Here is a 16471-nt window from a genome sequence, read left to right on the forward strand (position 1 = left end):
GCATGAGCTACCGCACCCAGCCTGTTTTTTAAAAAATAGAGATGGCGTCTCACAACGTTGTCTTGAATTCCTGGGCTCAAGCCATCCACCCGCCTCGGCCTCCCAAAGTGCTGGGATTACAAGCATGAGCCACCAGGCTGGGCCCCTTGTGTTTTTTCTTAACAGAATAAATACACAACTTACATAAAAATCTCAATAGTGGTCCCCTCAAAAGAATATAAACATTTTCTGAAAAGACTAAAATGTAACAATAGTGAACCCACAATGGTGTTTTACCAAGTGCTAAACGGTATGGTATTGATAATTCAGAGGAAAGGAAGGTGGGGAATGGTATGGACACAGATGATTTCATGTAGCAGGTGAGTTTTAAGTATATTATGCTGGTGAGCATTAAGTCTATTACACTAATCATCTTTGTTAAATCTCATAAGTTTCTAGTTCTATAATATGACTATTGCATGCTATGAAAAATACACTCAAGAGCTAACCTTCAGCATCATGGCTGAAAGCACATGCTACTGAGAGCATCCACTTAGAATTTACAAGTTGGGAGCCTGAGCAGAAAGATAGATGGCTTCATGAAGGAGGGTAATTTTCCAGTGACACTGTAGAATCACAGTGCATAGGTATAGTATAAATGACTTTAGAGGGTTTTTGTTGTTGTTGTTGTTGTTGTTATTGAGACAGTCTCACTCTGTCGCCCAGGCTGCAGTGCAGTGGCACAATCTCTGCTCACTGCAACCTCTGCCTCCTGGGCTCAAGTGATCCTCCTGCCTCAGCCTCCTGAGTAGCTAGGGTTACAGGCACGCATCACCACGCCCAGCTAATTTTTGTATTTTTAGTAGAGACGGGGTTTTACCATGTTGCCCAGGCTGGTCTTGAACTCCTGACCTCAGGTGATCCACCCGCCTCGGCCTCCCAAAGTGCTGGGTTTACAGGCGTGAGCCACTGTGCCTGGCTTAGAGGAGTTTTTTTAAGTAACATGAATATGAAAGAATCTGGGGAGAAGCTAAAATGATGACTGAGATGAGAGCTGGGAAAATGTGGATGTTTGTGAATTCACTGTTTTTTGTGATTGGAAGTGCCTTGGGAAACCTCCACTGTCTTTGGAAGGTGGGCCCCCATCTCTGCATAATCGCCTTATTTTCAGTGCTATGGGACATTGGCAAGAGCATGACCAAGTCAATAGCAAGTTTTTCATATCTTGACACAGAAAGTAACACTGGCAATACATGAACACATGAGAAAAGTGGGCACACAATGACTTCTGGACAATCAGTGAAACTGTTGAAACATTAAAAGCTAAACTCATGTATTATTTTTTCCTTTAGGCTAAAATATCCAGCATCAAGAAGAGTTGTTTGATTAATTCTACCCTCAAGTATTCACTCTCTATTATATCCTCAGAGTATGAGCATTTCTGTCATGATAAAACTTTCCTCCCTCTCTCAATGACACGGAAGGGTGCCTGTTACTGCACACAGCTGAATATTTTAGATTTGAAGGGCCATGTTGCAATGCTGCATATGCTACCAATGTGAGAGAAGAGAATTTAGAAAAACTTCCCTACAGTCTGTAAGCCAGAGAGGTCATGGTATCTTCTGTCTTCACACATCAACTTTCCTCAACAAGGCATTACAGCAGTCAAAGCAATGGTTTAAATTTTTAAGTATTGAAATTACTATAAACACAAAGAGAGACAAAGCAGTAATGGTTACTTCTTTCTTGTACATGTTTTGATAAGGAACAAAGTATTCATTTAATAGTTTGGGAAGTTTGGGGAAAGTCAAGATCATAAAAATGTACCTTAATCTATATTGTATGTGTTTACTGTATTTCCATTTTATTAACTCATTCAGTCATTAATCTATTCATTCACTGACTCAAGAAATAAGAATGTCTAGTGTATTTTAAACACTGTATTAGGAGACATACTTGTAAACAGCTAAATCACAATGGGTATTTGGGCTATTGCTAAGCTACAAATCTAGTATCAAGAAAAAACAAAGGGCCGGGTGCAGTGGTTCATGCCTGCAGTCCCAGCACTTTGGGAGGCCAGGGCAGGAGAATTGCTTGAGCCCAGGAGTTCAAGACCAGCCTGGGCAATATGGTGCAACCTCATCTGTACAAAAAATACAAAAAGTTAGCCAGGCAAGGTGTGTCACGCTCAGAAGTTCAGTGTGGCAGGGGTGAGGGATGTGTTGGCAATGAGGGTGGCTTGGTTTGTAAGCTAAGCTGAGTGGAAGAGGGAGTTGGGTAGTTCAGCTGTCAGTGGTAGTGGCCAATTAGAGTTTTATTTTGTATAAAAATAACTGAGAGAGTGTGGAAGATGGGCTGTAGTGGGGAGACAGATGCTGGAGGGCCAAGTAGGTTATCCAAGTAAACATGACAAAGATTGGTTCAAAAGCAGCAGCTTTGGTAATAGAGAAAAGGGGCAAGAGCATGAGTGAGAGTAAACACTGCTATTAAATGATATCAAATTTATAGAAACAGGAGCCAACTTAAGATGGGAGGCAAGATCACGACTTCAGTTTGGGGCATGTTTGAAGTACTTCTAACACTGAATACTCTAGCAGATGTCAAAGAGCCTGGTCTGGGGCTCGGGACAGAGGCCTGGGCTGGAGATGTACTATTTCAGAACTTTCAGTGATAAACAGGATGAATGAAATCACATGGGGGAAACCTGTGGCAAAATATAAGAGGAACAAAAGGAACAGGGCAGCCTGGGCACACATGTGACGGGACAAGAGAGGGGCTGACTAAAGAGACATGGTGCAGGGTAGGGAAGGAGAAGTGGGAAAGTGGTGATGGGAAATGATAGAGAAGAGAAGGCTTTCAGAAGCAAAGAGGGGCAAGGTTGTCAAATGCAGTGACTCCTTAATAACATCTGGTACTTGTAAGCATTCCCTATGGCAGGCACTGCTCTGGGTGCTTTATATGTGTAATTTCATTTGCTCCCTACAACAACTCCAGGTGGTAGGAACTATCAACCTCCCACTTACAGAGAAGGCAGCTAAAATCCTGGGAAGTTAGGCAACTTGCCCGAAGTCACCCAGCTAGCTAGCTCTACAATGAATTCTTAATCACTATCCTAGGAATGGGACTCACTACAGGCCTTTAGATGTGGCAGAAGAGTAATGCAAGTGAAAACCTGATTACAATGAATTACAAAGTAAAAAGAGAGAGAGACAAGGTGAGCTGGCAAGGATTTCCAATTTCTCCTCTTAAAGTTGTCTGACAGTAAATGCAAGAAAGCCAATTAGGAACTTGAGGGGTGGAAAGGAAGAGGGATTTTTTAATCTTTCTGATGGGAGAGTGCAATCGCATGTGTCATTTGTCCCATATTAATCCATCATTCCATGTGGTTGGGATGGAGTTGGGGAGTCCTCACTCTACTGCCCCAGCCTCAAGAGTAGGCATATCACCTGGGCCTTGTCAAAAGACCAGCTTCAGCTGGGTACAGTGGCACTCCTGGTAGTCCCAGCCAGTTGGGAGGCTCAGGCAGGAGGATCATGGAAACCCAAAATGAAGTACAGCTGAGAAACATAAGGACTTCTCTAAACAAACAAACAAAACTCAGCTTCATCCCTGGCCCCAGGGACTGGTTCATGATAGGCACATCACCCAGCAGGAACAATCTGTGGCTATGAACGACATTCTAAAAGGGACTTTGAAAAGAAGAAATAGGCTTGAAGCTGATGGAAGCCATTTTTCCACGGAGTGGAGAAAGCCTAAGAGTACACAGAGGTTAAAGTCAACACACAAAACAAAGGAGAGCTGGGAAACAACCAGCCCTGATGTGTGTCCTCTTGAAAATGATCATGCCTGAAGCCAGATCCACCTGTGGGCTTCCTAGCTCCCAGAGACAATGTATTTCTTTAACATGAATTTGGTGTTTTGATCTTCGACTTTGTCACATGCAATTAGTGGAGCTCTGCTATAGTAGTTAGAATGTAAGCACCAGTACCCTCTGTCAAAGGCCCTCTGAACAGGGTCCTGCCTACCCTCTGCAGACCAATATGGTGATAAGGAGGAGATGGGAAGCTCTGTGCTAAGACTTTAATAAGCCTGAATTCCCTTGGAATTTCCATCCTCCTGGAAAAGGCCACTGGTTTGAACTACCTTCTATCTTGAAGATACATAGAGGGCTTTGTATCAACTTCTCAACCACAGTCTGTGATGCTGTCCCAAGGCTGTCTCAGATATCTGCCTCCACTAGGAACTGGATCTCCTTGCCCTTGGACTGTATCCTGAGTGCCCTTGGGGACCAAGGTCCTCATGATCTCTACTGGCAAGATGTTCACCCCCTCCTTTAGCTGCACCCTGGGGCATCTGGGAGGTCCCCCAATCTTGGGAATGGGTGCTCCCTAGAGACCTTATACAATCCGAGAGTGCCCCTCTATCACAGGAGGCAGGCTGATTTTACCTTGGGTTGAGTGTCAGTGTGAGTTCAAGTGATCAAAGTGATTTGATTATCTAGCCAGAAATACAGCTCCAAACACAACCCTCAGACCTGTGCCCATCTGAAAGTCCCTTTACATCACCAAAGTCATGCAGTCCTTTCCTCTCTCTCAAGGTTTCAACAAACGTAACTTAATTGTTTCTCACTAATACAGGACACATTGCTAGTTCTCTGCAGTACATTGTAGCTTTGCAACTTTTCCTTTTTAAGTTTTTCTACTGCTACTTCTGTGAACAGGAAAGTTCTGCCTTCAGCAGTTGGGAGTAAGATATCTTCTGTAGCCGAATGTTAGTCTCAGTATTTTCCCATCAGCAAAAAAGACGGCCATTTGGTTTCTACGTTCTTCTAAGGCACCTATAGTGTTTCCTATTAAAATGTTAGCTTAATTAGTAAGGGGATTTTAAGTTCGGAAGTTAACTAGAACCATTTTTTTTTTAAAGGTAAGTGCTTTAGCATGGGCCATAATAGCAGGCAATCTAGCAGGTTTCCTCTGTTAAAGAAGCCTTGCCTAAAGGCAACACAGTCTCTCCAAGATCCATTTTTTAGAAAGCCAGGCAAATCACAAATTTAGGAAGTCAAAGGGGGAATCACACAAGGTGGACAAGCTAAGGTTGCGTGGGTAAGCGTGGTTGGTCCCACCACTTAGTTCATCCAGTTCAATGGCTTGCAGGACCATGCCTTCAACCATGGGCAGCACATTTAACATGGTGCCGGGATCCAAAAACCAGAAAGGGAAAAGAGTCGGAGAATGGTCCCTGTCTTCTCCTCCACTCTGGGTGATACGGAAAGGAAACAGATTAAAAAAATGCTTTTATTCTCACTTCTTTTTCTAAATGGGTAATAAATAATCTTCAGCTTACACCCCTCTGAAGTGTACTCTAAAACACCAGAACTTCCTCAACCTCAGAACTTTAAAGAGAAAAGCAACTCATTTTCTTTTGCACAAGGACATGGCATTTTTACCAAACCTTTGCAAGCGCTGTAAGATCAACCCAGCTCTTTTAGCAATCTTATCAGGCAGGACCAGGGAAAAAGTTCCCCAAAATTAAAAAAGCAACTTCCAGGGGAACCATCTAAAAATCCCCCTTATTTGGGGCCCTTTTAAGTTCCCTTCTCATTATAGAACCTTAGGCAAATTAAGGAAAACTTAGGCTGATTTTCCAAAGATCCTAATAGGTATATAGAAGTTTTCCAAAATTTAACTCATGTATTTCACCTCACATGGAAGGATGTTATACTGCTCCTAAACCAGCCCCTAATGGCAGTTAAAAAGCAAGCAGTTCTGCAAGCAACAGAGAATTTAAGAGGTGAGCAATATATTTCCTATAATACACCAAAACGGAAGAAAGCAAATAAGGAAAGCAAAAAAATAGTAGAAACACCATTCCCAATTGGAAGGGAAGCAGTTCCAGTAAAGAACTCTGACTGAAACCCCCAAAACTCAGGAAATAAATGAAAAAAAAAAAAAAGCACTTTTTAATATGCATTTTAGAAGGCTGTGGAGAACAAGGGCCAAACCTCTTAATTACTCTAAACTGTCTATAATACACCAAAAGACAGATAAGAATCCTGTAGCCTTTATGAAAAGGCTGAGAAAGGCACTAATAGAATACAACCCCTTACCCCTAATTCAATCAAGGGATGGCTTATTCTAAAAAACAAGTTTATTACACAGGCAGCTCCCAATATTAAAAGGAAACTACAAAAGCAAGCTCTAGGACCAAATAGCACCTTAGAAAGCCTCCTAATGGTGACCACTTTGGTCTTTTATAATAGGGACCAGAAGGAGGCCCAAAGGAAAAAGAAAAAGCTCAGGAGAAGGGCAAAGGCTCTAGCAGCAGCTTTGCAGGCTTGAGAAGTCCAGGACCCCCAAGGTGCATCTGCTAGTTGCTATCAGGGTGGCAGACCAGGGAATTTTAAAAAGGAATGCCTAGGCAACAAGAAAAAGCTACCTCAACCCTGTCCAGCCTGTGGCGGAGACCACTGGAGACAGAACTGCCCCCAGAGGTGGAGGTCACTGTTCAGGACCAGTCTCACAGATGGTCCAGCAGGACTGATGGGTCCCAGGGCTCAAGCCCTGGCTCCAGCAGCTCAAACTGCCATTACAGCACAAGAGCCCTGAGTAATTCTGAAAATTAAAGAAAGGAAAGTAAGCCTCCTTCTAAACACTAAAGCCAGTATCTCTCTTTTCTCCTCTCTAATCCAGGCCTCCCCTCTTCCCATAGCAAGACTGTAAGGAGTGTCTCAGGAAAAATTCTAATCCAATATTTTTCTCAACCTTGGTTGCAGTTAGGAGGACCTATTATATACACATGCTTCCAAGCCACTGTCATAATAGCTCTACTAGCCAAAAACAGCCTCCAAGTTAACCCTAGGAAATAATTTAAGGTTTACACCCCACATAATGTGGCAGAATTACTGTCCTCTAGGGAAAGCTCTTAGCTAACAGCCAGTAAAACAAGAAATACAAAAGGAGGATAAGCAGTAGTCAATCTAAATAACATCTCTCCCCAGGCACAGTGCTCAATTCGCTAATAGCTCTTACAAGAGCACTTGAATTAAGCAAAGGAAAGGTAGCTAACATTTATACTAACTCCAAATACGCTTTCCTAATTTTCCATGCTCATGTTGTCATTTGAAAGGAAAGATATTCTCTTACCACTAATGACTCTCCTATAAAATATCACCAGAAAATCAATAGGTTATTATCCTCAGTTTTTCTTCCACAAGAAATAGCAAGAATGCATTGCAGGGGACATCAGAAAGAAACAAGTGAGGTAGCCAAAGGAAATAAATTGGCTAATCAGGCAGCTAGGTCAAAGGCAAGGAAGCTTCAAGGCATCAACATGCTTCAAACCACTTCTAATCTAGGAAGGCTCCATAAAAGAAATTAAACTTCAGTATTCCCTACAGAAATAAAAGAGGCCACTTCTCAAGGGCATACTTTCCAGCCCTCAGAATTGCTATGGTCAAATAATGGCAAACTCCATTTGCCAGCCTCCAGCCAATGGAAGGTCCTTAAAATCTTTCACCAAGCTTTTCACTTGGGAAAGGATAAAACTTATCAATGTGCTCAGATATTGTTTTCAGGCAGAAAACCTCTAAATTGGTTAAGCATGTAACCTCTCTATTACTTCCAACAAAAATGGACCCAACTAGCAGAAGCCCAACCCCAGAAAACAGAGCCACCTTTATTCAACCCAGGACATTTAGCATTAGCAAAAACTCTCATCTCTCTCTCCTTCCATAAGCCAAGCTGGAAAGGGCCCTACACTGTTCTTTCAACTCCTTCGGCAATAAAAGTTACAGAAATCAACTTCTGGATACATCACACACAAGTCAAAGTCTAAAAAGCTAAGGGAGCAATGCCTGACAGCCCAGAGGAATGTCCTAAACATAAATGTGTAGAAATAGAAAATCTTAAGCTAAAACTCATAAAAAATAAGTAACTAAGTAAGGGCTATTCATCTTAATCCCACTCTTACCTAACCTTTCCTCTCAAAGTTCGTCACCAAATATTAAAACTTCTTTTTAACTCATATTTGCAAGCAACTTTTAATTATACATGGGATTGCATTTGTAACTTTATAAATCCACAAAGGAGATTATATCTTGGCAAGTAAAGAAATAATTTTAAATGGAAATTATTTACTATGCCACTCTTGTGGGAACTGTTATCATCCCACTATTAATTGCAATAAAACTATACACTCTGTCACCCACAATGTGGAATTCTGGTTGTAAAATTCTAATTGCTGTAGTATTTTGCCTGATTATCATCCTTATAACAGGATTAATAATTGCAGGAAAGATTTACTCAAGGTTGTTTTGGTTATAGCAAAACTAATAGGGATAAAAAGTAAGTATAAAAGTTTTACTATCACTAAGTTTAATAGGACTTTTTTACTAAAGGTTGATAATATAATGCACTTTAAGCTAGGAAAAGACTGTTATTTAAAAAAGATTTTATATAAGGAAAGATTTTGTATGGTAAATACTTGTCCTAAAAAAAAAAACTGGTTATTTAAAGGAAAGATGTTTAGAACAAGTCAGAAAGTTTAAGTATGTTGTAGAGTCTGTGGAAGCTATAAAAAAATTAATAAATTGTCAAATTAATGATAAAATTATTTTAGCTACCCAATAACATATCTCTCCCAATCATATTGCAAGTTATAAAAATAGCCTAAGCCTAAAATTACTCTCTAATGGCAAGTCAAGGGGGAAATACATGCTTTTCCTCAAGAAAAATGTTACTTTTATATTAACATTTCTGGTAATGTACAGCAACATCTAGTAAAGACAAAACGGTATTGCATTCCACTGGTGTAGCAAACAGGTGTCAAACTCTACTGTCAGTTATGGTCTATAGGACCACCACTAATGGTGGTAATGTTAATGCTCATATTCTAACCCTGTATTTTAAACTTTCTTGTAAAATTTATATTTTTTTGCCTAAAGGTAACCAAACTCCAAACAGTGCTGCAAACAAAGCCAAACGTAGACATGCTATTCTTCTCAAAACCCTTAAATCAACCTCAGGAGAAGGCCCAGCTGCTGTTCCCACACACGACACCCCTTTTCAACAGGAAGTAGCCAGAAAGAATGGTCATCCAACACCCTCTAACAGCAGTTAGGTTTACTTCTCTTTAAAGGGGGAATAATACAGGAGTTAGTAAGAAATAACTTTTAGGCAGATAGTGGTGGTAAAGGTTCTCAGTGAAAATTTTCCTGCAATAAAAAGCAACTGCCCGAAACATTTCTTCTCTAACAGAAAAGGCGGCTAAAGAGCCAGGCTGGCAAGCTTTGATATGCAAATGCCAGCAATTAAAAACTAGGTCCATCTGACATGGCCAATATGGTGATTCCTACCACCTGTGCCAAGTGTCATGGCTACCTCCGGATAACACCATGTGTTCAGAATATCACGGCGACCCACATTTGCATATTAAAGGACTAAGGTGGGAGGGCCAGGTTTTTTGCGGGCTGTGTGAATGACACACGTGGACAAACCAATCCCCTGGGCCCATGCAAATCAAACATCGCCTCCTCCAGCCTCTGATATAACTGACCACTTTTCCACTGCTCATGCAGTCTCTCTTTGTTTCAAGCCCCCCCACCTCTGTCTCTGTACAATGGAGCTGTTTTCTTCTTTCTTGCCTATTAAACTTTTCGCTCCTTAAAACCACTCCACACGTGTGAGTGTCCTCTTATCTAAATTGGTGCAAGACCAAAAACCCTGGTGTTCTTCCATTCATCAGAGCCGTATCATCACTATCTCTAAATTACTTATCCACACCTATTATGTGTGAAGAAGAAACGTGGCTCATAACTCCTTTTGCATTCCTACCTTTATTTTTGACCTAGATATTCTTTTGTCTTTCCCAAAGGACTGCTTAGTTTTCCTCATCAGAGCAAGAATACCTCAAAAGAAACTTTTTATTAATCTAATTGTATATTTACTATTTACTGCCCATAGAATACTTTCTTTTCTTTCTTTTTTTCTTTTTTTTTTTTTTTTGAGATGGAGTCTCGCTCTGTCGCCCAGGCTGGAGTGCAGTGGTGTGATCTCAGCTCACTGCAAGCTCTGCCTCCCAGGTTCACGCCATTCTCCTGCCTCGGCCTCCCAAGTATCTGGGACTACATGCGACCACCAACATGCCCAGCTTTTTTTTTTTTTTTTTTTTTTTTTTGTATTTTTAGTAGAGACGGGGTTTCACCATGTTAGCCAGGATGGTCTTGACCTCCTGACCTCATTATCTGCCCGCCTTGGCCTCCCAAAGTGCTGGGATTACAGGCATGAGCCACCGTGCCCAGCCAGAATAAATACTTTCAAGACTGACAAACTAACTGAAACATAAATTCATAGCTCTCCCTATATTTTCCTCATTCTATCAACATATACAATTCCAGCCAGTAACTAGCAGCTAGCATTTGCAATTCCTTCCCTCAGTTATTTTTGTCAGGGTAGAAAACCCGTGCAACCTGAACTCAATCACTCTTACTGTCATTTTAAAAAGCCTAAACTCACTAAACAGCTTATCAAGATGTCCTGGAAATTGAGTGGGGGGAAAGACAAAAGGGGGAAGAAAATTTCTCTTGGGGCAAAGGCTCACAAATTCTGAGATTAACAGGTCTTGCATTTGTTCCATAACCCTGCCTCGAGATGGCTGCAGGGGCTCAAAGTCCAGCCACAGAGGCTGTGCCCCAGCAGAGCCCCAGCTATCCTCTCTCTGCTGCCTTGACACTAAACCTTTGCACAGCTTTTGGGTGTGTGTGAAAAAAGGGGGATGGAAGAGAGAGGGAATACAAAATGAAACTGAATTTCCTGCCAGCCCGAATAGTTCTCCCATGCCTGAGTTGGTAGATGAGATTCAGAGCTTCTATGTTACTATCTTGGTCTTTAGTCTTTCCGGAGCCTGGCATCCCTTGGCCTCTCTAATGAAGACCATATTAGCATGCACTTGCTTGAGTACTTTTGAATCTCTTAAAAAAAAATCTCTTCCACTTATGATATTTTACAATCAAATTTTCTTCAAATTTCTTTTTAATATGAAAAATTTCAAATGCACACAAAATCACAGAAAATAGTTAAAAAAAAAAACAACTCCATACATCCATCATCTAGCTTCAATGATTATCAAGACTCTTGTCCTTCCCATTTTACCTAATACCCCAACTATTTTTTTTCTAGAGTACTTTAAAGCAGGCCTGAGACATTGTATCAGTCTACTTGTACACACATCAGTAAGCATCTTTAACAGATAGGACATTTTACAAATATAGAACCCTAATGCCTTTATCACACCTAACAAAGAAATAAAAATTCCTTAAATTAATTTAAAACCCAGCCTATATTAAAATTTCCTTTGATGGTCTTAAAACATGTCATGTATAGCTGGTTTCTTTCAATCACAATTCAAACAAGGTCCATATACTACATTCTGTAGCCTGATTTTTTCCACTGACAGTAAGAAGGTCAGAGAAGCCACACCTACATTTAAGTCATTGTGCAGGAATGCATGAGAATAGCTTATTGGCTGAAAACATACTTTGGGAACATGGAATCTGCAAACCTGAACAGGCTCTCCAACCATAGAAAATTTAATTCCTACAGAACCAGCAAAGCAATTTTGAGCTATGTATGGCAACAGCAAAATAAACTTCATTTAAATGATTTATTTTTAAACCATAGATTTACTATACTTTCTCTACCTCTAATTGTTGGCCACATGGTCTTATTTTGAAGTATTTAGGGCAACTGCTACTTGGACTGTTGGAGTTTTATATTTATGCACACAGAACAGCCTGCTAGGGAAGTATTGATTTTTTTTCTACAGCAGTTACAAGACGCTGTGTTTGCAAATGTGGAACAAAGAGCTCACTTTATATTTAGTAAGAATGTTAGTTCATCTAAAAATAGAAAGAAAAACTTAACCTTGAAGAAAGATAAAAGCCAACGCTGGAACATACTAGTAAAGAATAACCTTTTCCTCTGTTCTTGCAATTAGGGGTACAGATGGGTAAAGTTTTGGGGGAAAATATATGCCTTCCTCTGCCACGGCTCTTGATAGAACATTTTTTAGTCCTTCAACTTAGAAAATGAAAACGCCGTGGAATACCATATTTAAGAAAAGGTGTTTACTTATCACTAGTTGGCTTTTATGCTCCAAAAATACATTATTTTACCAAAACTGCAAATGAGATACCACCTCACACCCATTAGGATGACTACTGTCAAAAAACCAGGAAATAACAAATGCTGGAGAGAAAATGGAGAAACTAGAATGTGTGTGCTCTGTTGGTGGGAATGTAAAATGTTACAGCAGCTGTGGAGAACAGTTCCTCAAAAAATTAACAATAGAATTCCCATATGATCCAGCAATTCCACTTCTGGCTATATACCCAAAAGAACTGAAAGCCAGATCTCAGAGATATTTTATATGCCCATGTTCATAGCAGCACTATTCACAATAAACAAAAGGCAGAAGCAACCCAAATGTCCACTGAGGAATGAATGAATAAAGAAAATGTGGTATATCCATACAACAGAATATTATTCAGCCTTAAAAAGGAAAATTTTGATACATTACAACATGAATGAATCTTGAGGACAATCTGTTAAGCAAAATAAGCCAGTTACAAAAAGATAAATTCTGTATGATTCCACTTATGTGAGGTACCCAGAGTAGTTAAATTCATAGAGACAGAAAGTAGAATGGTAGTACCAGGGGCTGGGGAGACACGGGAATGAGAAGCTATTGTTTATTGGGTATAGAGTTTCAGCTTCACAAGATGAAAAGAGTTCTAGAGATGGATGGTGGTGATGGTTGCATTGCAATGTGAATATACTTAATATCACTGAGCTGTGCCCTGAAAAATAGTTAGAATGTACATTTATTTATACTTATTTATTTATTTTTTTTGAGACAGAGTCTCGCTCTGTCCCCCATGCTGAAGTGCAATGGCACGATCTTGGCTCACTGCAACCTCTGCCTCCCAGATTCAAGCGATTCTCCTGCCTCTGCCTTCCAAGTAGCTAGGATTACAGGCATATGCCACCATACCCAGCTAATTTTTATATTTTTAGCAGAGACGGGGTTTCGCCATGTTTGCCAGGGTCTTGAACTCCTGACCTCTCGTGATCCACCCACCTCAGCCTCCCGAAATGCTGGGATTACAGGTGTGAGCTACCGCACCCAACCAAGATGTACATTTTATTTGTATTTTACCACAATTAAAAAATACTTTAAAATTAAATTTTAATTATATGAGCGGGATGATGTGGTCAGTGCTCTGTATGCACTAGAGACAGGCAGCATGACTTAAAGTTCCAGGCAAGAGCTCAAAGCCTTTCTGTCCCCAGGATCCACAGCTGTCTCACAAGGGAAGAAGAGAAGCCCTGCCTTGTTGACCTGTGGAGGACTATTTGTTGCCTTTAGACAACAAAACCTTTTGATTTTATTTCTATGTTCCCAACCAGACCTCATAGAACTAGGGCTGAAGCATGAACTAGCAGAGCCACAGATTCATTCCTGTGACGTAAAAATGGGTGCTCATGGCCCTGCTTGCAAAAACTCTAAGACTGAGGGGACAAGCAGAAGAGAAGTTAGAACTCGCTTCCTCCAGTTGTGTGAACTACAAATATACTAAAGGATCCAAATATTTACTTACTCAGAACAAAGGTTAAACTTTCTTAATGTAAATAATCATTATAAAAGCACATTTAATACTACAGACAAGTTGTTATGTAATTTTAGAATTATAAAATATTTCAAGCACACACAACTAAATGTCTGTTAGATGATTTACAGTTAAAAATAACACTGTAAACGTAAGCAGTTCTAGGTCTCATAGGGTTGAAAAATTGCTCACAGGTTGCTAAGGGACATAATGATCAGATTTTAAAATCCTACAGCTTTAAGTTTAAAAGCAGACAAGTCACTGAATTACATGTGTCTTTCCCCTCCCTGTCCTCAGTGGAATGGAAAAAAACAACATGTTTCTAGCATATGGAAGAATTTCAACACTTCAGAGGTAAACATCAATGACCAAATCTGATTTAAAAGTATTATCCAGTAAAATGTGTATTTCTAAATTAGACCAACTAGACAGTTTCAAGTGGATAAAAGTATATTAAGTGACCTTGGGCATTTCCTCCCTTCATCTTATTTTCTAAAAGTTAGTGCATTTTGTATCTATTAAAATATTGAGGATCTTGATTTATGAAATCATAAAAGCTTACTAGCTTTACTAAAACATGATGATGCTGTTTTTGTCAAGCTTTGTCATAGTTTGAACTAAATTGGACAAAATTTTAAAATACAAGATTTGGAAACTAAGATTTTAATAGGTGTGGACCATTTTTTCTTATGTCCTCCAAAATACCTGCATATATCCAGTGCTTCATAAACTTAGTCAAATTGAATTTATTGGACTGTTACATTAAAACATGGCAAATTTATAACTACCTGAATAAATTCTCTTACAGCATTCAAATTCTCAACATGACATATTTATAAGTAAACCAAATGATAACTAATGTACTTTGATATTCCTAAGTAACAAGCTGACTTGAGGCCTATAAGGGGTATCAAAATATCACTCTAAATACTTAATTATTCTTCTCCTCATTTTATAAAAATATATGTTGGAAGAGAGGCTTTAACATTTCTGAATTTTTTCCAATTCTAGCTATTGCACAACAGCAACAAACTTTAAAATTCACCTAATATTTGGGAAGTCTTTGCAAAGTCTAGACACAACTCTTGGGAAATAATGCAGCAATCAAGGAATTAAGTAAAAATTTACACTGACCCTACGCTTGAACCACGTCATGCTGGGAATCTGTAAGCTGAGTATAAAGGAAGAGCCTTTTCTAACAGCCTTAGGATTGTGTTAGAGCTAAGTCTTTAGGGCTGTAACAACAAAGAAAGAGGATAAACTAAAGCAGTGCTTTTCAGTTTTTAGCCAAGTACATAAGAATCACCTGGAGAACTTGCTAAAACAGACTGCTGTGCCCCAATCCCAGAGATTGTGTTTCAGTATGTCTAAGGTGGAGCGAGAGATTTTGCATTTCTTACAAGCTTCCAAGGATGCTGATGCTACAGTATAACAAAATACTGCATTATAGGTATTGATATGCTCCAGAAATTTTCCATATTCTCTAGGTCTCTGAGAAAAACAGAGAAGTGGCCGGGCGCGGTGGCTCACGCTTGTAATCCCAGCACTTTGGGAGGCCGAGGCGGGCGGATCACGAGGTCAGGAGATCGAGACCATGGTGAAACCCCGTCTCTACTAAAAATACAAAAAATTAGCCGGGCGTGGTGGGGGGCGCCTGTAGTCCCAGCTACTCGGAGAGGCTGAGGCAGGAGAATGGCGTGAACCCGGGAGGCGGAGTTTGCAGTGAGCCGAGACTGCGCCACTGCACTCCAGTCTGGGTGATGGAGCGAGAATCTGACTCAAAAAAAAAAAAAAAAAAAGAAAAACAGAGAAGTAATTTAATATAAAAACCAGAGAGGCAGAAATAGTTTCATTTTAGAAGAAAGACAAAATAGAGGATAAAAGTTTATGAAGTATACAGTGACATGTTTAGGGAGATTACATGTGACAGCTTTATTTAGCAGCCCAAGGGTCATGGGCCTAAATGCATAGCTATTATGGTTTGGACACAGGTTTATGTGGAAATAACCATAGATGGCAATGCTGAGATGTATCTAGAACAGAAACTGGCCATGATTTTTTAACATTCTTGTAACCCAACAGAATCTGTCCTGCTCTCATAATTTGAGCCCAGAAAAGAGCTTACACAACCACAAGTGCATTCAAACAGATTCAATGCAGCATTCTTTCAAAAACATCTTGCTAAATTAATGTCGAACGCAATATGGACACTACAAGGGCCTTGATCTTCTTTAGAAAAAACAAGGACACAAAGAATCAATGAAACCTGAAAACACTGAAGACTAAGAAGAGCAGTCTCCAAATAAGAAAACTATTTTTGAGCTGCAACTAAAGACAGACCATGATATCTTCTGGCTGGCCTTACATAGTTGAAGGTTGTTTTCAAGATGATAACTCTTTTTTTTTTTTTTTGAGTCAGTCTCACTCTGTCACCCAGGCTGGAGTACAGTGGAGCAATCTTGGTTCACTGCAACCTCCACTTCCCAGGTTCAAGTGATTCTCCTGCCTCAGCCTCCCAAGTAGCTGAGATTACAGGTGCCCCCCACCACGCCTGGCTACTTTTTGTATTTTTAGTAAAGACAGCGTTTCACCATGGTGGCCAGGCTAGTCTCAAACTCCTGACCTCAAGTGATCTGCCTGCTCCAGGCTCCCGAAGTGCTGGGATTACAGGCATGAGCCATTGCTCCTGGCTTCATTTTTTTTTTTATTTTTTATTTTTTCTGAAATCACCAGCAAGCATTGAACACTGGGCTTAATTATATATACCAAGGCTCCCTCAAGTTGCTATGTATATTTGAGGAATATACATACCCTATTAAAAAAAATCAC

At 40.1% G+C, this 16471-nt stretch overlaps 1 protein-coding gene across 5 annotated transcripts in view; it reads right to left on the minus strand.

Moving 5' to 3' along the window:
* The window catches only part of DOCK4 (dedicator of cytokinesis 4), a 472131-nt gene that overhangs the window by 65548 nt on the left and 390112 nt on the right, over positions 1–16471 (minus strand). The gene's annotated exons all lie outside the window — the stretch shown is intronic.

This window comes from Symphalangus syndactylus, chromosome 6 (assembly GCF_028878055.3).
Source record: "Symphalangus syndactylus isolate Jambi chromosome 6, NHGRI_mSymSyn1-v2.1_pri, whole genome shotgun sequence".
Taxonomy (NCBI): Eukaryota; Metazoa; Chordata; class Mammalia; order Primates; family Hylobatidae; genus Symphalangus; species Symphalangus syndactylus.